The sequence below is a fragment of the Oryctolagus cuniculus genome, chromosome 1 (assembly GCF_964237555.1).
Source record: "Oryctolagus cuniculus chromosome 1, mOryCun1.1, whole genome shotgun sequence".
NCBI lineage: Eukaryota > Metazoa > Chordata > Mammalia > Lagomorpha > Leporidae > Oryctolagus > Oryctolagus cuniculus.
Window position 1 is genome coordinate 116,850,706 of NC_091432.1, and position 22,610 is coordinate 116,873,315.

Genomic DNA, 22,610 nt, shown 5'->3' on the forward strand with positions numbered 1-22,610 from the left:
TCCATATAAATGTAATTTTGACCTTAATTCAGATGAAAGTATAATAAGTCATATAGGTATAATTGCTAAATGTAAATTGGTCAAAGGTAAATGAGATAAATATGTCTAAAATGTAAACTATGGTATTCTTAACACCTTATATTCTATAGAAAAACTGTTTGGGGTTATTAGCAAATATGTTTTCATGAATTGTCTAGAGATTTTTAAAAGGTTACTTAAAAATATAAATCAAGAAATCAACAGATAAAAAAGATCACAAATGTAAAAACATGTTCTTGGTAAGGAAGTTTAAAAAAGAGTTTTTTTTTTTTAATGAAGAAAGGACGTGATTTGTAATAATTAGTTTATCCTGATGATTATTTTACCCTAGACTGGAATAAAAAAGATAGAAAGCTACAAGTAAGTCTCAGAAGGTGTGTGGAACTCACAGAAGAAAGGTTAAAAGGAGAAAGATTTTAAATAAAAGAAGGGCATGGTTTGTAAAATTATCCTGGTGTCTAGTTTACTCTAGACTGAAATAAAGAAGGCAAAAGCTTTAAGTAAGTTTCAGAAGATGTGTGGAAGTCACAGAAGGTTATAAAAAATTCTTGGATAAAAATCTATTAATCTATTTTTCTTTGACATAAAGTTAAAATCTGATTATGTTAAAGCAATGAGTTTTTTACAGTACATATATATGTTAGTAAATATTTTTAAATTGTCTTAAAAATCTCTTTGAAACCTGCAGCATCTCCTTTTAATAGTTTTTGTTTAATTGGTGACTCTCAGTTTTCTAGCCAGCTCCAGTAAGCTCACTCCTCTTTCTTATTCTGACTCTGTTAAAATTGTTGAAAGTTATGGGATATGATTCCATTGACTGGTTCTTAAATTTAAGGTTTTATTTCCGATTTTTAGGATGACCAAAGACATGGATTTTTGTTCTGTTAAAGCAATCTATTGTGTTCTCTACTGTCTCTGTTAAGTTCTGATTGTTTAGGAACAAGTGAGCTTTAAAAGAGTTACAATTTGTTTACTTGTCCCCTCATTCCTCTAGAAATGGGACTGAACACCACCTTCTCTTGCATCCTCTTAAAGGCTGCCCCCATGATCTGCTTTACCAAAAACCAGGAGGAAAGAGGAACAAGCCAGACAGCAGTAATAAAGACAGGTGGCAAGCCAATTAATTGCTGCTTTACACAGCAATCTGCCATTAAGAAGACTCAACAGGCCAGTCCACAGCAAATGGCATTGGTTTTCAATGTGGAAAGCCAGGGCTGCAGATGGACACGGAAGGAAACTTTCAAAGAACCTGACAGCTCTGCTAGCCAAGAGTTGGGTGGCTTGAAACAGAACTGCCTGGGGGTTGGAGGATTCCTGGGTCAGAGTCTCAGAGCTCATTGGTTCTAAGCTAAGAAGCCCTTCACTCGTCCCACTGCTATAGTAAGCACAGCCACTGAAGAGATGGCCAAGCAGGGTCAGTAACATTACTGGAAGAACTTGTAAGTTTCATTTTAAAAATGCCTCCTTCCTTCTGTTCAGGCCAGCTAGGTAATGAAAGTCAACAGGGTACTTTCCTTGAGGAGGGTCACACCTCCCTTATGATGTCTCTTCCAACACCCCATGCAAAGAAATAAATAGGTATGGGCCTCATATCTTTTTTTAAAACTTTTATCTAATAAATATAAATTTCAAAAGTACAACTTTTGGATTATAGTAGTTTTTCCCCCCATAACCTCCTTGCAACTCACGACCATCCCATCTCCTTCTCCCTCTCCCATCCTATTCTTCATTAAGATTCATTTTTAATTATCTTTATATACAGAAGATCAACTTAGTATATACTAAGTAAAGATTTCAACAGTTTGCACTCACACAGACACACAAAGTATAAAGTACTGTTTGAATACTAGTTTTACCATTAATTCTCATATTACAGCACATTAAGGACAGAGATCCTACATGGGGAGCAAGTGTACAGTGAGTCCTGTTGTTGATTTAACAATTGACACTCTTATTTATGACGTCAGTAATCACCTGAGGCTCTTGTCATGAGCTGCCAAGGCTATGGAAGCCTCTTGAGTTCACAAACTCTGACCTTATTTAAACAAGGCCATATCAAAGTGGAAGTTTTCTCCTCCCTTCAGAGAAAGGTACCGCCTTCTTTGATGGGGCCTCATATCTCGCCAGACCTTAATGCCCACCTGATTATTTAGTCCCTCTTGTCAGTTTCTACTTGCCTCTAAATGAAAAAATAAAAACTCCCTTGTGGGTTGGTTGGCACCTTCACAGATCCTGTAATAAGTTCATTTGCTTTAAACTCTGTGTACTTAATCTGCTTGTTAAATTCATTTTCTCCAGACTTGAAGTAATAAAATACCAGATGGTATTTTATAAAACCGTGGATGCATGGAAGCAATATATACAAGCTAGCACTTCAACCCCCAGAGAGGCCATTTCCTGCTGAAACCCTGTCTTGACCACAGGTCCCTAAAAAGAGGTGCCATGAAGAGATCCTGGTTGCAATGGGTGCAGCCCCTTCAAAAAATAGAGTCCATCAAGATACAGATAAAACCCCAGATGAAGGCTTCATTCTTCCAAGGCAACCTGGATGGCCACGACCATCACCCTCGAACTTTGATACCCTAAAGAACCCCTAAGACAATGATCCCCTGTCAGCAAGAAGTAGCCAGGATGAGGTCAATAACCCAGGTTCTGGCAGTAATAGGGTGTGCATTAAAAGAAGGGTTGCTGAGGCTGTCTAATTCAGCTACGTGTCTGTGGGCCCTTCAGACTTTACCAAAATGTCTTGTATATACAGGCTATAAGCTGAGACAGGAAGGTTTGCACTAATACCTGCTTGTACCTCTCCCTACTTCTCCCCACTATGACATCCTCTCTTCATTGGGCTAATTGTCAGGTCTTTTATAGCCTCTGTTAAACTTATATAAAAATGAGTCAATGGTCTGACTTGTTACTAAGAGGAGTGGGGAATACAGTGAGCTATGGCCTGACCTAAGTCTATTTTTCTCTGGATGATTCTAGTCACTCTGTTTGTCCTCTATTTTTCTAATCAGTCGCACAGCTACCATCTACCCAAAAACCAGCCTTGTAAGGATTTTATCTGTAAGGATTGCTTACATTAAGTGCTGGGAAAATGTGTTCAATGCCCTCTGAGATAGATGTAAGCTTGCTTGTTCTGGCTTCTGTAACAAATGGTTGGCTTTGTAATTAACTCCCAGCAAGATGTCATTTTTGCCTTTATAAGCTTGCCCCTGAGCTCAAATGGGGCTGCATGATTTGGAGAGCACATGCCCCCATGCAGCCGCCAACTTTACCAGCTTTCAGAAATAAAGACTCCATAATTTGAAAGTGCAACTTTGGCATGTTCTGTAACTCGTTGTTCAGAATGTAACAGCTATTGGATATCTAAAAGTGCTGTATCTGTAAATTCTTGAATTTTTTGAAGAGAAGATTAGTGTACATATGGGACCAGTCACGGAAATAGGATTAGACCCATGAGCTGGAGGCCACACCCACCACCCCCTATGTTATCTCACCTGTATCCACCCACCTGTCAATCAGACTATGTAATTGAAAGGCCACCACAAAATATACCAAACACTCTAGTTAAAGGAAAATTTTATTGTTGAGGGGGAGAGAGAAGGTAAAAAAGAGAAAGGATCTTATTATAGCCTTGCAGGGCTGGGGAAGTGGGAGCAGTGAATCCCGTTAGGGTGGGGGTTGAACTTACACTTGTGGTTGACCCATTTAGTCACCTGACCTCTAGTAAGTCAGGTTGGGCTTAGGACCAAAGCTTATTGTACAAGGTGGCTATGGGCCAACAGCCTAAGATGGCACCAGGGGTTTAAGATGGCACCTCAGATAAGATGACACCATTTCACTAACAGTAACCACTCCCCTTTTAGAAGTAGATAAGTGGCTGTAGTGCACTGAACTAGTGCCACTTTGCCACTTTTCTGCCTGCTCTTCTGCACCGCAACTAGCCGCTCTCCCATCCTCTCCCTTGTAGTCTCTGGGCCACTCCCTGGAAAAGCCTGATATGGAACCTGCATGTGAATCTTTAGAGCTGCTTTACTAACGTCTCACTTAAACTTGAAACAACCAAGATATTCTTCAAAAGTTTGATGAATAAGCAAACCATGGCACATCCAGACAAAGGAATAAAAAGAAATGATATATGATGCCACAAAAAAACATGGTAGAGTGTGGGGAGCAACTGGGACTAGACTGTTACTCGAATTAAGACTTATTTTATGCATCTGCTCTCCCACAATATGGCGCTGGGAGAGGAGGAAACAGCTTCTACACAGCTGCCTCCAGTTCAACCAATAAACAGCAGGACCTGCTCCTGATTGGAGGAGAGCAGTGTACTCGGCGTGTGGGTAGCAGAGTTGGGATTGGTGGAAGAGGACTATAAAGGAGGAGAGAGACAACATGCACAGGGAACATCTATCTGAAGGAACACCTGTGCAGCCCCCGAGAGAGCCGGCCGGCAGTGTGCCGCTCCCCCGCGGAAGTGAGGAAAGTGGCAGGGGGAACCGCCCTTCCACAGAGGTGGAAGGGTTGGTAGCCAACCCGGGAAGAACCAGCAGCAAACCCGGGAAGGGCCGAGCAGACAAAAGAACAGCTCAGGGTCCTGTGTCGTTCCTCCGCGAAGAGGGGGAGCGACAGTAGAGCCTTAAGTGCATTTTGCTAAGTGAAAAGCTGTTATAAATACAAGACCAGATACCGTATTATTCCAGTTATATGACATTCATACAAAGGCAAAACTATAGGAACAGTAATGATATCAATCTTGAAGGTTTTTGAGAAAGCAGAGAGAGATGAATAGAAGAAACACACGGAATTTTTTGAACAGTGAAATTATTCTGAATTATACTGTAATGGAAAATATATGATAATGGCATTTTCAAAACCTTTGGAATTTTATAGCACAAAGAATAAATCATAATATATGCAAATTAAAAATTACTAATGAGGTCAAGATATCTTAGAAAGTTATTTAGATTGTGTAAAGAATCTAAGTAAGAAATGCATGAAACAATTTCACTGAAGGGCATGAGACAAAGAACTGCTGACCTAAGTAACTTTGGAAATGAATGAATATTTAATATTAGAGGCAGATGAACTGTACATAAGTGTTATACTCTAGTTAATGAAATCTGTTCTCATGGTATGGATTAACAATTCTGATACTGACATATGTGTACGCTGTGGTTGAATGATTAAGTAAATAGATAGAAGAAGGTGGAATCTAGGTTTCTAATGTTGTAGTGGGAAGCAAGGAGAGGAGGCAAGAACATCTATGTAGCAATAGATTACAGTTGAAGATATTAATAAAAACTCATGCTTAAGTTAACATAGGTACAGATGGCAATATATATAAATATTCATAGAAAAAGTATACATGAGTTACCACAGAAACATATTTCTCTTTTCTCTCAATTGAGAGAGCCTAAAAGAAATGACACGCCAGTAGCAATGAACACACCTAACATTCAGGTTTTGGTTTCTAATACCATTGTCCAACAAAAATAATCCACTCTTCTTGGAGAAAGGTTAATTCTAAGACTGGAATAGAAGGTGAGATAAGTCTGTAGCATCTTGCAGTGTCAGAAAGTAATAAAATCATCTAAAATTACAACACACACACACACACAGTGGGGGATATGCCACAGATGTACAGGCGCCAACTCAAAGAGTTCTCAGTGGCCAAGACTGGGAAATCTTGAGTACCAAAGTCAATAAAATAGTATTAGCTTATGATTCAGTGCATAATAAGGCCAACATTAATTATGTGGGAATTGAACCTCCCAGGAGGGAAAGAATAACTCTCATTCTTGAATTCTTCCCAAGAGTACAGTTTAAGAATTGGGAGGTAGGATGTAACTACACAGTGGACCAACCTATCAAGCACAGCTTCCCGGTGATCAGTGCCATCACAAGCAGTCATAAGCCATATAGATAGCATATACATTTGATACACTGTCATGAAAATTATACCTTACTTCTATGATCTTCATCCTCAAATTCCATAAGCTTGGTATTTGGTCAAGTTTCAGTAAAGGAGCATCCTACAAAATGCCTGTTCTTTATGCTTCAAAACTGTTAAGATCATCACAAAATGAAGTGTGAGAAATTTTCACAGCCAAGAGAAGCCTAAGAAATCACAATAACTTAGATGGGATCCAGGATTCAAAGAAATACATTAGGCAAGAAGCAAGGAAATACAGATTAATTTTGGATTTTAATTAATAATACTGCATAAACATTTGTTCATTCCTTATAATGTAAGATGTTAGTATTAGGAAAAAGTTTGCAGAGGGATATGTGGGAACTTCCTGTACTATCTTGTCAATTTTTCTGTGGACATAAAACTTACAAAAAAATAGATCCAAAAACTTTATTGTGGCTAATCTTACTGTGACACCTACTGAAAAAGGATGGGTAACAGATTTTTTTTCAGCTTTCCTCATGTGTTCTTGGGAGCTCATAGGAGTGACTGAACTTTATCTCACATTGAGAGTAAAAGTAGATCCTCCTCTTCTCTTTTTTTTTACCCCAAAGCATGAGTGGTGACTGATGGCTAAGATGTTCACTGGGCAACCTTTAGCTATAATTGCATGAACTGTGCACTAAAGGAAGAGATCAGGACAGTTAATTTTTCCTTCTTTGCCCATTATTTTCCTCTGCGACAATCTTTTATTGCATGGATCTTTAAAAATCAAGTCTTTCCCACTAACCTGCAAGGAGAGCTCATTATCTTCTCTGCTCTCGCTTCTGGTTCTGCTCAAGCTGTGATCCAGGACTGAAATGTGGTATTTCCTGCCATCTGTCTTATTTCCTCTCCTTCTTTGGCCTTGGAGAACTTGTATCCCACCAGTCTTTCCTTGAATTGTGTTAGTGAGATCTGCCTGTTCTGTTGCAATTTGTGTATTCGGAATAGACATACTCAGTGGGAGAAAAAAGGGAGATATGTTTTGTGTCCTGATTTCAGGCACACATTTCTGTCCAATTTTTCTCTGAATTTTGGGTATTTTCCCAAACATTATGATTGCACTGGTCTGTTGCACAGCCACTCCCTGTGAAAAGACTGCACAATCTGTAGACATCTGTCAAGGTCAAAGCCCCTGTGTGACAAGGGGCTCAAAGTTCAATAGGTTATTTTGCTTGGTTGTTTTAATACTGGGCCTGTTCTTCCTAAAATTAAATGTTAGTTTGTAACTGGCCCATTTCTGGCTTCTGCACCTCTGCTTGCTTGATAAAGGCCAAGGCCACCAGACTGTGGTTTTTCCTGTCTACTCCTGGCTGCAGACACAGGATAGCAGAGGTGGCATCAAGGTTACAAAAATCGTGGCTAATTAGATGACTGCTTCTCTCTTGGATATGCCTGCTTTCTGCTCACACAAGCTCACACGCATAATCAAATGTCTGATAAAAAGTAGGTTCTGCCTTTGAGCATCCAAAAGGAAGAAAACTGAGGAGGAAAATGAACATGAAGTCAGCTGCCCTCAAGCCTCTTTAGATTAAAAAAAAAACAAAACAAAACAAAACAAACAAACAAACAAAAACGCTTTTCCTTTTCCAAGAGACAGTCACTTTCCCTTGAATGGGGATTATATGACGGATAAACCTCTGGATCTGTCAGATCGGTTTTCAGCTTCTCATTGGCAAGAGAAAAGCCAAGGAAGTGAGACCTCTAAAAACAGACTGAGACAAGTGACTCTATATGAGGCCTGAAACCCATTCCCAAGGGCTCTTCCTCAAGCTACAAGGCTTTGGATGGGAGCTGCATGTTACCCAAAGATTCCCCAGAAGAGCCCCATTCACAGGAGTGCACCCTCCAGTCCTTGAGTAAATGCTCTCCAGAAAATAAAATACCATTACAAATAAAAGAAGAAAATCCTGTCTTCAAAATTCCTCTACGTCCACGTGAAACTTTGGAAACAGAAAATCTTTTTGATGACATGAAGGGTGCTGGTTCTCATGAGCCATTGAGAATAAAAAATAGGTCTGTCCAGGGAGGATGTGAACTTGCATCAGTTCTTCAGTTAAATCCGTGCAGAATGGCTAAAGCTAATCCTCTGCAGAACAACCAAGATGTATCCTTTGAAAATATCTAATGGAGTGTAGATCTAGGAGCAGACCTTTCTCAGTATAAAATGGATATCACTGTAATAGATACAAAGGATGGCAGTCAGTCAAGATTGGGAGGAGAAACAGTAAACGTGGACTGCACATTGGTCAGTGAAACCATACTTTCAAAAATGAAGAAGCAAAAGCAGAAGGAAGAAAAAAGTCCAAATGGAGAAAGAAAAATGAATGATAGCCTGGAAGATATGTTTGATCGGACAACACATGAAGAATATGAATCTGTTTGGCAGAGAGCTCCCCCCAAATAGCTGAAGAAGAGGAGGAATTGTCTACAACTAAAAGGAAACCAAACACTCATGGTGATAAACAAGATAAAATTAAGCACAAAGCATTTGTGGAGCCCTATTTTAAAGATGATGAGAGAGAAACTGGCTTACCAAATTTTCCTCATATTGAGGTGGTTCAGAAAAAAGAAGAGAGAAGAAAATTGCTTGGGCACACGTGCAAGGAATGTGAAATTTATTATGCAGGTTTGCCAGCAGAAGAAAGAGAAAAGAAGTTGGCTTCCTGCTCAAGACACCAATTCCATTATATTCCACCCAGCACACCAGAGAATTGCTGGGAAGTTGGTTTTCCATCCACTCAGACTTGTGTGGAAAGAGGTTACATTAAGGAAGATCTTGATCCATGTCCTCGTCCAAAAAGACAGCAGTCTTACAACGCAATGTTTTCTCCAAAAGGCAAGGAGCAGAAGACGTGGATGTTGATGCAAAAACAGAAGAATAGAGGATGGTTTTTCTTTTTAGTTCTTTATAATTAAAGTTGGTATTAAACATTTGATTTTTTGAATCTCCTATAAATTGACTTATAAATCAGTTTTCTATTGAAAATGTTTTAAAATTCTATTTACTCACCACATAACTGTTTAAAATGTGGATATATTTGTGTTGTATTTTCTTGGTTTTGCACCTTTAAAACAAGAAGGTGTTCTCATTTTGCACTCTTAAGAGTTGTTTATTTACTTGGTAACACCTAATTACAGTTTTGAAAATAAAAAAAAAGTAGGTTCTGCCTTTAAAAAGCCTCCACCACCATAACTTGGGGCTGTCTTCTCTGGACTTGCTCTGTGAAAGGGCAGTCGCCACTGGCTAATAAAGACTTTTAATTTGACTTCAAAATCTTGCTGTTTTTTTAATCTGTGCACCCCACAACACCAGATGGCCCAAGGCTTTTCTATCCAAAATGTGGTCACTTGAACAGCAGTTTAGGCATTACTTGGGAACTTACTAGAAATGCCAGTTAGTCTCAGACCCTACCCTGATCTACTGAAATAGAGTCTATCTTCTTGCTCATTTTCTGACACTTGAAGATTTAATTTTCTTCATATTACACCCCAGTTATATCCTTATGTTTCAAAATACATTAGTGAGCCTCTGGGCATTCGTAATGAGTTATCTTAGTATGACGTCATTCTGCAAGTTAAAAGTCCACTGAGATAAAACACAGGTTTTTTTTTTTTTTTTTTTTGCATCTTCTGGAGAATATAGTTTAATATAAAGCTTTATTATTTGAGGCGGAGCCAAGATGGCGGAATAGTGAGGGCGCGCACCGATAGTCCGGGAAAATTTAGTTTAATAAAAGGGGAGTTACGGTAGCCTCAGAAAAAAGAACCAGGAAAATATTGCAGAGGAAACTCTTCTGAATTGAGTGGCCGTGAATCGGAGGACCTACTGGGAGAACAAGGTCGCCCACCGCGCGGAAGCCGAGCCGCGGGACCGAGCCGCGGAAGCCGCGGGGTCTGCGCGCCAGTGCTCTAAGGGGAGTGCGTGCCACACAGACAACAGTGGGGAGACTTGGGACGTCCAGGGCTCCGAGTCCACACATCGGCGCTGGAAGGGGAGCGGGCCTGCGTGGAGAGCATGGGAGCCCACAGTTCGGGACACCAGCGGCAGACTCAACACACCAGCACTGGAACGCGAGGTGAGCCGAACCTCAATAGCCTGAGACACCGGCAGGCAAGCGGAGAGAGGATACTAGAGGGAACGACCCCCCCGGGGGGGGCGGAAAGTTCACCAGGCTAACTGGAAGAGAGAGAGAGGAAAAAAAAAAAAGGTGACTGCTATGGACACGGGTTTCTGTCTCTCTGCTCACCTCTCAAGGGCGAGCAAGACAAAGAGCAGGCGCCATCTTGGACATATGTCATAAGCAGAGCGACCTCAGGTCTGCACCGGCCCTGAGCCTAGCAGAAAAACCTGACTCTGGGCGGGGCGAATTAACAGGAGATTAGGAGCTAGTAAATTTGTGGTGCTACTGAACTGAGACTGTGAAAAAAGAGATGGTGGGGGAGCACTCTCCAGAGACGCTACAATTCCGTAACTTTGGCAACCCAGTGGGAGACTGAAGGAGAATTTGAGCCCACTCTGAGGGCCGAACAGATTCCCTGTGTGGTCCTTGGGAAAGAGCTTCCAATCTCTGGCTCCTGTGGGTATATCATTTGCCTGCTAACTACCTCCAACTTCGTTCAGCTGTGCAGAATAAGTTCCCTTTTGAATCAAAAAAAAGAAAGAGAGAGAGAGAGAGAGGTTTACCACGCCTAACCTGGGAGTGTCACCTTTGGCACACCAAACAGAGCTCTCAGGCCACACCCATCTCAAGCCCTAAGGCTCCATCAAAAACAGATAGTCCACTTAATCTAGAGTCATAGTATAACAAGAAAAAGCACCACAGTGAAGAAACCAAATATCTCCAATATGCCAAATAACAAATGCAAAAACCAAGGTAATAAAATCAAGGAAGTCACCATGACACCCTCAAATGAAAAAGACACCCCAATTCAAGATTATGAAGATGATGACATAGAAGAAATGCAAGAAGCAGATCTCAAAAAATTGATAAGAACATTAAGAAGTTCTCAAAAACAAATTCTTGAACTACAGAAATCCTTAATGGACAAGATAGAAAATCTCTCTCGTGAAAATGAAATATTAAGGAGGAATCAAAATGAAACGAAACAACTAGTACAACAGGAAACTGTGATAGTGACTGAAGTGAAGAATTCAATAGATCAAATGAAAAACACAATAGAGAGCCTTACAAACAGAATGGTTGAAGCAGAAGAGAGAATATCGGACTTAGAAGACAGAGAACAGGAAAGGATACAGTCAGACCAAAGAAAAGAAGAGGAAATTAGAAATCTAAAACATATTGTCGGGAATCTTCAGGATACTATTAAAAAAACCAACATTTGGGTTCTAGGAGTTCCTGAAGGCATGGAGAGGGAGAAAGGATTAGAAGGCCTTTTTAGTGAGATATTAGCAGAAAATTTCCCAGGTTTGGAGAAGGACAGAGAAATCCTAGTACAGGAAGCTCACAGAACCCCTAATAAACACGAACAAAAGAGATCCTCACCACGACACGTTGTAATTAAACTCTCCACAGTGAAACATAAAGAAAAGATCCTCAAATGTGCAAGAGAGAAACGTCAGATTACTCTCAGAGGATCTCCAATCAGACTCACAGCTGACTTCTCATCAGAAACTCTACAAGCTAGGAGGGAATGGCGAGATATAGCCCAGGTACTAAGAGAGAAAAACTGCCAGCCCAGAATATTATATCCTGCAAAGCTATCATTTGTGAATGAAGGTGAAATAAAGACTTTTCATAGCAAACAGAAATTGAAAGAATTTGTTGCCACTCGTCCAGCCCTGCAAAAGATGCTTAAAGATGTGTTACACACAGAAACAAAGAAACACGGTCATCAATATGAAAGAAGGTAAAGGAAGGAAACCAAGGAAGGAAACCTCACAGCAAAAGATCACAGGGAATTCAAAGCATATATTAGAACTTATCTTTGGCAAATGGCAGGGCAAAGTTACCACTTATCATTAGTCACATTGAACGTGAATGGCCTGAACTGTCCAGTTAAAAGACACTGATTGGCTGATTGGGTTAAGGAACAAAACCCATCAATTTGCTGCTTACAAGAAACACATCTTTCCAACAAAGATGCATACAGACTGAAAGTGAAAGGCTGGAAAAAGATATACCATGCCAACAGAAATGAAAAAAGAGCGGGCATAGCCATCTTAATATCAGACAACATAAACTTTACCACAAAAACCGTTAAGAGAGACAAAGAGGGACACTACATAATGATTAAGGGATCAATTCAACAGGAAGATATAACAATTATCAATGTATATGCACCTAACTACAGGGCACCGGTTTATCTAAAAGATTTGTTAATGGACTTAATGGGAGACTTAGACCCCAATACAATAGTACTGGGGGACTTCAATACTCCACTCTCAGAAATAGATCAATAGGACAGAAGATCAACAAGGATACAGTAGATTTAAACGACACTATAGCCCAAATGGATCTAACAGATATATACAGAACTTTCAATCCTACAGCTAAAGATTTTACATTCTTCTCAGCAGTACATGGAACCTTCTCTAGGATTGACCATATACTAGGCCATAAAGCAAGTCTCAGCAAATTCAAAAGAATTAGAATCATACCATGCAGCTTCTCAGACCATAAAGGAATGAAGTTGGAAATTAGCAACTCAGGAATCCCTAGAGCATACGCAAACACATGGAGATTGAACAACATGCTCCTGAATGAACAATGGGTCATAGAAGAAATTAAAAGAGAAATCAAAAACTTTCTGGAAGTAAATGAGGATAACAGCACAACATACCAAAACTTATGGGATGCAGCAAAAGCAGTGTTAAGAGGAAAGTTTATATCAATAGGTGCCTACATCAAAAATTGGAAAGGCACCAAATAGATGAGCTTTCAATTCACCTCAAGGATCTAGAAAACCTACAGCAAACCAGACCCAAATCTAGCAGGAGAAGAGAAATAATTAAAATCAGAGAAGAAATCAACAGGATTGAATCAAGAAAAACATTACAAAAAATCAGCCAAACGAGGAGCTGGTTTTTTGAAAACATAAACAAAATTGACACCCCATTGGCCCAACTAACTAAAAAAAGAAGAGAAAAGACCCAAATCAATAAAATCAGAGATGAAAAAGGAAACGTAACAACAGACACCACAGAAATAAAAAGAATCATCAGAAATTACTACAAGGACTTGTATGCCAGCAAACAGGGAAACCTATCAGAAATGGATAGATTCCTGGACACATGCAACCTGCCTAAATTGAACCAGGAAGACATCGAAAACCTAAACAGACCCATAACCGAGACAGAAATTGAAACAGTAATAAAGGCCCTCCCAACAAAGAAAAGCCCAGGACCAGATGGATTCACTGCTGAATTCTACCAGACATTTAAAGAAGAACTAACTCCAATTCTTCTCAAACTATTCAGAACAATCAAAGAAGAGGGAATCCTCCCAAATTCTTTCTATGAAGCCAGCATCACCTTAATTCCTAAGCCGGAAAAATATGCAGCACTGAAAGAGAATTACAGACCAATATCCCTGATGAACATAGGTGCAAAAATCCTCAATAAAATTCTCGCCAATAGAATGCAACAACACATCAGAAAGATCATCCACCCAGACCAAGTGGGATTTATCCCTGGTATGCAGGGATGGTTTAATGTGTGCAAGACAATCAATGTGATACACCACATTAACAGACTGCAGAAGAAACCATATGATTATCTCAATAGATGCCGAGAAAGCATTTGATAAAATACAACACCCGTTCATGATGAAAACTCTAAGCAAACTGGGTTTGGAAGGAACATTCCTCAATACAATCAAAGCAATCTATGAAAAACCCACAGCCAACATCCTATTGAATGGGGAAAAGTTGGAAGCATTTCCACTGAGATCTGGTACCAGACAGGGATGTCCACTCTCACCACTGCTATTCAATATAGTTCTGGAGGTTCTAGCCAGAGCTATTAGGCAAGAAAAAGAAATTAAAGGGATACAAATTGGGAAGGAAGAACTCAAACTATCCCTCTTTGCAGATGACATGATTCTTTATTTAGGGGACCCAAAGAACTCTACTAAGAGACTATTGGAACTCATAGAAGATTTTGGTGAAATAGCAGGGTATAAAATCAATGCACAAAAATCAACAGCCTTTGTATACACAGACAATGCCATGGCTGAGGAAGAACTGCTAAGATCAATCCCATTCACAATAGCTACAAAAACAATCAAATACCTTGGAATAAACTTAACCAAGGATATTAAAGATCTCTATGATGAAAATTACAAAACCTTAAAGAAAGAAATAGAAGAGGATACCAAGAAATGGAAAAATCTTCCATGCTCATGGATTGGAAGAATCAATATCATCAAAATGTCCATTCTCCCAAAAGCAATTTATAGATTCAATGCAATACCAATCAAGATACCGAAGACTTTCTCAGATCTGGAAAAAAATGGTGCTGAAATTCATATGGAGGCACAAGAGACCTCGAATAGCTAAAGCAATCTTGTACAACAAAAACAAAGCCAGAGGCATCACAATACCAGATTTCAGGACATACTACAGGGCAGTTGTAATCAAAACAGCATGGTACTGGTACAGAAACAGATGGATAGACCAATGGAACAGAATTGAAACACCAGAAATCAACCCAAACATCTACAGCCAACTTATATTTGATCAAGGATCTAAAACTAATTCCTGGAGCAAGGACAGTCTATTCAATAAATGGTGCTGGGAAAATTGGATTTCCACGTGCAGAATCATGAAGCAAGATCCCTACCTTACACCTTACACAAAAATCCACTCAACATGGATTAAAGACCTAAATCTACGACCTGACACCATCAAGTTACTAGAGAACATTGGAGAAACCCTTCAAGATATTGGCACAGGCAAAGAATTTCTGGAAAAGACCCGGGAGGCACAGGCAGTCAAAGCCAAAATCAACTATTGGGATTGCATCAAATTGAGAAGTTTCTGTACTGCAAAAGAAACAGTCAGGAGAGTGAAGAGACAACCGACAGAATGGGAAAAAATATTTGCAAACTATGCAACAGATAAAGGGTTAATAACCAGAATCTACAAAGAGATCAAGAAACTCCACAAAAACAAAACCAACAACCCAATTAAGAGATGGGCCAAGGACCTCAATAGACATTTTTCAAAAGAGGAAATCCAAATGGCCAACAGACACATGAAAAAATGTTCAAGATCACTAGCAATCAGGGAAATGCAAATCAAAACCACAATGAGGTTTCACCTCACCCCGGTTAGAATGGCTCACATGCAGAAATCTACCAACAACAGATGCTGGTGAGGATATGGGGAAAAAGGGACACTAACCCACTGTTGGTGGGAATGCAAACTGGTCAAGCCACTATGGAAGTCAGTCTGGAGATTCCTCAGAAACCTGAAGATAACCCTACCGTTCGACCCAGCCATCCCACTCCTTGGAATTTACCCAAAGGAATTTAAATTGGCAAACAAAAAAAGCAGTCTGCACCCTAATGTTTATTGCAGCTCAATTCACAATAGCTAAGACCTGGAACCAACCTAAATGCCCATCAACGGTAGACTGGATAAAGAAATTATGGGATATGTACTCTTTAGAATACTATACCGCAGTAAGAAACAATGAAATCCAGTCATTTGCAACAAAATGGAGGAATCTGGAACACATCATGCTGAGTGAAATAAGCCAGTCCCAAAGGAACAAATACCATATGTTCTCCCTGATCGGTGACAACTGACTGAACACCAAAAAGGAAACCTCCTGAAGTGAAATGGACACTATGGGAAATGGTAACTTGATCAGCATAGCCCTGACTGTTAATGAACAACTTAATACATTATCCCTCTTAGTAGTTTTTTTTTGTCTGTTCTACTTAATATGACTGGTTTAATTCTGTAATTAATACACAGTTATTCTTAAGTGTTGAAAATTAACTGAAATGTGATCCCTGTTAAACATAAGAGTGGGAATAAGAGTGGGAAGAGATGTACAATTTGGGACATGCTCAAGCTGACTTGCCCCAAATGGTAGAGTTAGAAACATACCAGGGGATTCCAACTCAATCCCATCAAGGTGGCATGTACCAATGCCATCTCACTATTCCAAGTGATCAATTTCAGTTCACAATTGATCATAATGAAAGTTCTAAGAGTCAAAGGGAGCACATAAACAAGTCTAGTACCTGCTAACACTAACCGATAGAATAAATAAAGGGGAGAGTGATCCAACATGGGAAGTGAGATACTCAGCAGACTCATAGAATGTCAGATGTTCTAAATAGCACTCTGGCCTCAGAATCAGCCCTAAAGGCATTTGGATCTGGCTGAAAAGCCCATGAGAATATTTCAGGCATGGAAAGCCAAGACACTCTGGCAAAAGATCTCTGTGAGTGAGATCCCAGTGGAAAGAACAGGTCTTCAAAGAAGGAGGTACCTTTCTCTGAAGGGAGGCGAGAACCTCCACTTTGACTATGACCTTGTCTAAACAAGATAAGAGTCGGAGAACTCAGAGGGCTTCCATAGCCTTGGAAACTCATGACTGGAGCATAGGGAGATTACTGATGCCATAGACAGGAGTGTCAATTGGTAAAGTCAACAACAGGAGTCACTGTGCACTTACTCCTCATGTAGGATCTCTGTCCTTAATGTGCTGTGCATTGAGATTTAATGCTATAACGAGTACTCAAACAATATATGTCACTTTGTGTTTCTATGGGGGTGCAAACTGTTGAAATCTTTACTTAATGCATACTAAACTGATCCTCTGTAAAAAAAAAAAAAAAAGAAGAAATTATCAACTCCCAACTTGACTCTCACTGGGATTAAACATGACAATAGGTCTGATCTGATTTCATCATCATTTAAAAAAATCATCTATTATTTTTCACTTTATGTTTCTGTGTGGGAGCAAACCGTTGAAATCCTTACTTAATGTATACTAAGCTGATCTTCTGTATATTAAGATAATCGAAAATGAATCTTGATGTGAATGGAAGGGGAGAGGGAGTGGGAAAGGGGAGGGTTGTGGGTGGGAGTGACGGTATGTGGGGGAAGCCATTGTAATCCATAAATTGTACTTTGGAAATTTATATTCATTAAATAAAAGTTAAAAAAAGCTTTATTATTTAAATTGTGACTGACTTTGACGAGTCAGAGTATTGGGTTTGGAAAAAATCAACAACTAGCATAAATGCTGCGGTGTATCTCAGCAAAGTGTAATAACACTTTGAGATGTTTTGTTATAACTGACCATTATGCATGGAGTAACAAAGGGAATAAGGGAGTGTTGCAATGTAAGGCAAGCTCAGAATCATTCGCTCCCTACATTCATTTCATGATTGTCTATATTTACATGGGTTGTATTAAATGTAAAAGAATGACCTGTGGCCCTAGTTTAGAACCTGTCATAATATTAAGACTTAGCCTACTGTGCCATAGTGCCAGCCCTTCTGCTTCTTGCATCATCTAAATAAGAGCTGTTAATATTTCCATGAAAAAAAAAATAACCACACATTTTAATGAATCAGTAAGGTCCTCATCATGGCTGCAGGTCAAGTCATGTCCATCTTATGCGATACATTTCATTCTTACTCAGAGGAGTTTTGCGATGATTAGGTTTTAGGCATGATTAGATTTGAAATTGTTCTAGTATAAAATCCATAACTGGAGGATTTCTAAAGTTCTTTTCTTGCCTTTTTCTTTTTCTTGTTTTTTTTTTTTTAAGAGTTACCGAGAGAGGTAGAACCACCTTCTACTGCTTTCTCAGGCCATAGCAGAGAGCTGGATCAGAAGAGGAGCAGCCAGCGCTAGAACTGGCACCCATACGGGATCTGGCACTTCAGGAAAGGGCTTTAACTCACTGTGACACAATGCTGGTTTGCTTCTCTCACAATGTGTCTAATGCCATGACTTTAATATCTATGGAAATCATCTCCAGATCCTTTACATGTTCTGACCTTTCTATTGATCCTTGTTTGGCTTACGGAGGCATTTATCCTCTGTATACTAGTGATTGGATGCACAGTTGGAAATTCAGTCCCATCACTTTAAAAATGTATATATTTCCCCAGTATTTTCACTCCTGAAGTGTTCTCTCTGTTATAGCACCCTGATGTATCTAAACACCTAGACTAATGTCTTCATATTTTTTGCCAATATTTATATCCCCACTGTAAGAAGTCCTGATGAGTCTCATCTTGAAGCGTCTCTAGCAAATATTTGTTTCTTGGAACCACTCACAGTAGCAATGTGGATTCTAGTGTTTCTAAGTCACGTGTTGCTCTCCTGACTGCCTCCTGCAGCTCACTCTACCTCCATCTCTCGAAACACAGTCATTCCTTCTAGTGACTACCATATTAATCTTCCTAATGTTAATACTATCTTGACTATTTTAATTCTGCGCAGAAGAATCTTATAAATGGCCATTCTTAGTGAGCAGATGCTTGATTTTGGCACGTGAAAGATTCCATTACTGACCCAAATCTGACTCTGATCTGCGTTCACGCCACAGCTCTGTGGGGAAGCACTGAGACCTCTCCCAGCGCCTGTTCAAGTCCTCACTGTGGTGCTCAGGAGGAGAGACATTATGTTCTTTCTTGGACTGCAGTCACTCTGACCCAGCAAGCATGAAGATGGCCTCTGAGAGGTCCACAGTGGCCTGCACACATCTTGTTGATGTTTTCCATCCCCCCCCCATACTCAGATCCACAGACAACAGTCTTTACACGATATAAGCCTTTGCCCGTGTGGCAAGAATTCCATGTGGTATCCAATATACATTTTAGGAAACAGAGAGAAGGGAGTCTCAGTTATTCTTTCTTTGGTTATTCAAATGGGTGCATGTATTGTGGTAAGAAGCACCAACAAATGGTATAGTATTTCATGTAGACATCAGTGAACTGGATACAGGAAAAGTCATCCTGCTTTTTTATTTGGGCATGTGTCCCATTCAGATGGAAACCAAAGAGTTCCAGTAATTCAACACAATTATGAACTAGGCTGTAACTGCAGGTAGGTAATTTCTTTTGGTTGCAAAACCTGATCTCTGGGGAGACATTGGAGGAACATAGTCTTCCCCTTCTAATCAGGTCCCTAGGATTTTCCAAACGCATAAACACCCTAGAGGCATATTAGCGGGTGACTCTTTCGGCATTGCCAACTTATGTATGCCGCTCTCTTAGGCTAGCGAGGACGTTGTGTGCAGAGCCACTGTCAGGAATCATGATCCACAGATTCTGGGGGACTGTGGGCTGTGCTCCAGCTCCCTCCATCCCAGTGTTGTCCCAAAGAGAAGTAACAACAACAACACCAGAAAAGACTCCTCTCTGGGCTATTCACTTGTACAACTCATCAGAGCCACGTTTCCCTCTGTGAGAATAGGGGAGAAGGTCCTTTCCTGACTCCAAATGCAGAAGTTTCAATTGTATGTGTCCTGCTAACTCCTTTGAAGTCTCATCTTTGGGAGGCAAGCGGTCCTTCAAAGGTCTCATCTCTCTACCGACATCACCACTGGCCCAGAGTGGGCCCCGTGGGCTCTCCAGAGAGTCGTGCAGCAGAGCTGGTGTCCAGTGAGGAGTGGTCATAGAGCTTCTGGATCTCCTTCCTGCAGAAAGTTGCTCTCTGGGTTTTGTTATTCACCTCCACCCATTCTCTCAGTTTTATAAAAGGGAAGAAATGAAGTTACTCAGCAGGACAGGTGAGTTCATTTCCTCATTCTGAGTTTAAATCCTTGTAGTTGAGAGAGTGGATCTGTTGTAATGTTTGTATTTCTCCCATTCTCACAGATGCCCTAAGGAAGAATGGCCTCAGGAAATGACTCCTCAGTGGCTGAGTTTATCCTGCTGGGATTAACTCAACAGCCAGAACTGCAGCTGCCTCTCTTCTTCCTCTTCCTGGGGATCTATGTGGTCACTGTGGTGGGGAACCTGGGCTTGATTGCTCTGATTGGTCTGAACCCTCACCTGCACACCCCCATGTACTACTTCCTCTGCAACCTGTCCTTCACTGATCTCTGCTACTCCTGTGTCATAATGCCCAGAATGCTGGTGAGTTTTGTGAAACAGAACATCATCTCCTATGCTGAGTGCATGGCTCAGCTCTTTTTCTTTGCCTTCTTCGTTATTGATGAGTGCTGTATCTTGACATCGATGGCCTATGACCGATATGTGGCCATCTGCAAGCCCCTGCTGTACAAGGCCACCATGTCCCATCAGGTCTGCCTCATGTTGATGGTGGGTGTGTATGCAATGGGGTTTGTGGGTGCCGTGGCCCACACTGCATGCATGCTGAGACTCACCTTCTGTGATGGCAACATCATCAACCATTACATGTGTGACATTCCCCCTCTCCTCCAGCTCTCCTGCACTAGCACCTACGTCAATGAGCTGGTGGTTTTCATTGTGGTGGGCATCAATGTGATAGGGCCCAGCTTCATCATCTTCATTTCTTACACCCTGATCCTCTCCAATATCCTTCGCATCAAGTCTACAGAGGGCAGGTCCAAAGCCTTCAGTACCTGCAGCTCCCACATAATTGCTGTTTCTCTTTTTTTTGGAGCATCAGCATTCATGTACCTTAAACCTTCTCCTCCTGGGACTTTGGAACAAGAAAAAGTATCCACAGTTTTCTATACCATCGTGGGGCCAATGATGAATCCTTTTATTTATAGTTTGAGGAACAAAGATGTTCATGTGGCACTGAGTAAGACTTTGAAAAGGGTGCTCTCCTAAATTAGAGGTTGTGTTTTTTAAAGATTATTAAAAATAATCCTTTTGGTGTCCTATTGCACAGTAGGGTAGCACTAGTTAACAACAACATACTGTATTTTTTAAATAGATAGACAAAAGACTTGAATGTTCACACTGCAAAGAAATCTTGAATGTGTGAAGCAATGGAAGCCAATTACCCTAATATGATCATTAGAATGTATGCATGTATTGAAATATTACATTGTACCCCATAATTATGTACAATGTTGTTTGTCAATAAATACAAGCAATCCAGTAAAAAACAGTATGTCTTGATCAAGCGACTTCATGTTTTAGAGTCATATAAATAATTATTGATATAAAAAACTGATCACAGGCTTCTTCTGAGAATACTTTCAGCATCTTATTATGTCCTAAGAGTTTTAGAATACATTTTTGCAAAGAAGTAGAAAGGATTCACCTCTTTAACCCTCATTTAAAATTTAAATCAGGGCTGATGATGTTGTGTAGTGGGTAAAGACTCCATTCGGTGGCCCTCAGTGTCAGCATTCCATATGGGTGCTGTTCTGAGTTCTGGTGCTGTTTCACTTCCAATCCAGCTCCCTGCTGATGCACCTGGAAAAGAAGCAGAAGATGGCCTAAGTCCTTGGGCTCCTGCCCCTATGTGTGAGCTGTAGAGGAGGCTCCTGTTTCCTGGCTTTGGACTGGCCCAACTCTGGCTGTTGTGCCATCTGGGGAGTGAACCAGTGGGTGGAAGATATCGCTCTGTCTCTCTCATTCTTTCCCCCATTTCTCCCTCTCTCTCTTCCTCTCTTTCTCTCTGCAACTCTGCCTTTCAAGTAAATACATAAACCTTTAAACAATTAAATTATTTTAAATTATATCTAGGTGCCTTTGGCCTAGAAGTGATAGAGTGCAGTGGAAGAACATGCTGTTTTAAGACTGAGGCTCTAGTCTGGTTTCAGCTATTCATATGCACAATATGAACAAGCCATACTTTGGTTACTGCAAGACATCTCATCTGTAAAATGGAGTCTAAGAATTTCTCATACATGCAGATGATCATATACTTTGTGTTCAAGTTAAGAAGAAGATGGAAATACATTCAACATGGCTGAATAATTATATGAAACCTAAATCAAATATGATTGTTTGCATTCATGCTTTTCTCAAAAGTTTTTAAAGCTTCTTAACTGTAGACCTCATTTCATGGATTTTATCTTTTTTTAAATTTTATTTATTATTTATTTGACAGAGTTAGATAGTGAGAGAGACAGAGAGAAAGGTCTTCCTTCCGTTGGTTCACCCCCCAATTGGCCATCATGGCTGGAGCTTCGCCGATCCAAAGCCAGGAGCCAGGTGCTTCTTCCTGGTCTCCCATGCCGGGGCAGGGCCCAAACACTTGGGCCATCCTCCACTGCCTTCCCGGGCCACAGTAGAGAGCTGGACTGGAAGAGGAGCAAGTAAGAATAGAACCCGGTGCCCATATGGCATGCCGGCGCCACAAGGTGGAGGATTAACCAAGTGAGCCACAGCGCCGCCCCCTTATCTTTTACTTTCCTTCTTTCTCTTAGGTTTTCCACTATTGTTCCACTAAATATATGTTTATCTGAATACTTTTGTTTCGGTTATATAAGTTGAATAATGTATCAGGTTTGCTTCATTAATTGAGGTAAGAGTAACATAAACTGCACATATGTAATGCAAAATGTTGATGATTTTTAACATACATGTGTGCCCGTGGAATCATCATCACAATCAAGAAAGTAAACACATTATCCTTCAAAGTTCCTCTATCCTCCCATGAAATTTCCTGTTTCACCCCTCCTCATTTCTGTCCTAGCACCAGGAGACTACTTATTAGCTTTGTGTCA

At 40.3% G+C, this 22,610-nt stretch overlaps 2 pseudogenes; both read left to right on the top strand.

Annotated features, from left to right (window-relative positions):
- Positions 1–1,035: 1,035 nt before the first annotated feature.
- LOC103350564 (DNA endonuclease RBBP8 pseudogene) lies at positions 1,036–8,967 on the top strand (annotated as a pseudogene).
- Positions 8,968–19,812: 10,845 nt separating this feature from the next.
- LOC100338878 (olfactory receptor 8B8-like) lies at positions 19,813–20,757 on the top strand (annotated as a pseudogene).
- The last annotated feature ends 1,853 nt before the right edge of the window (positions 20,758–22,610 follow it).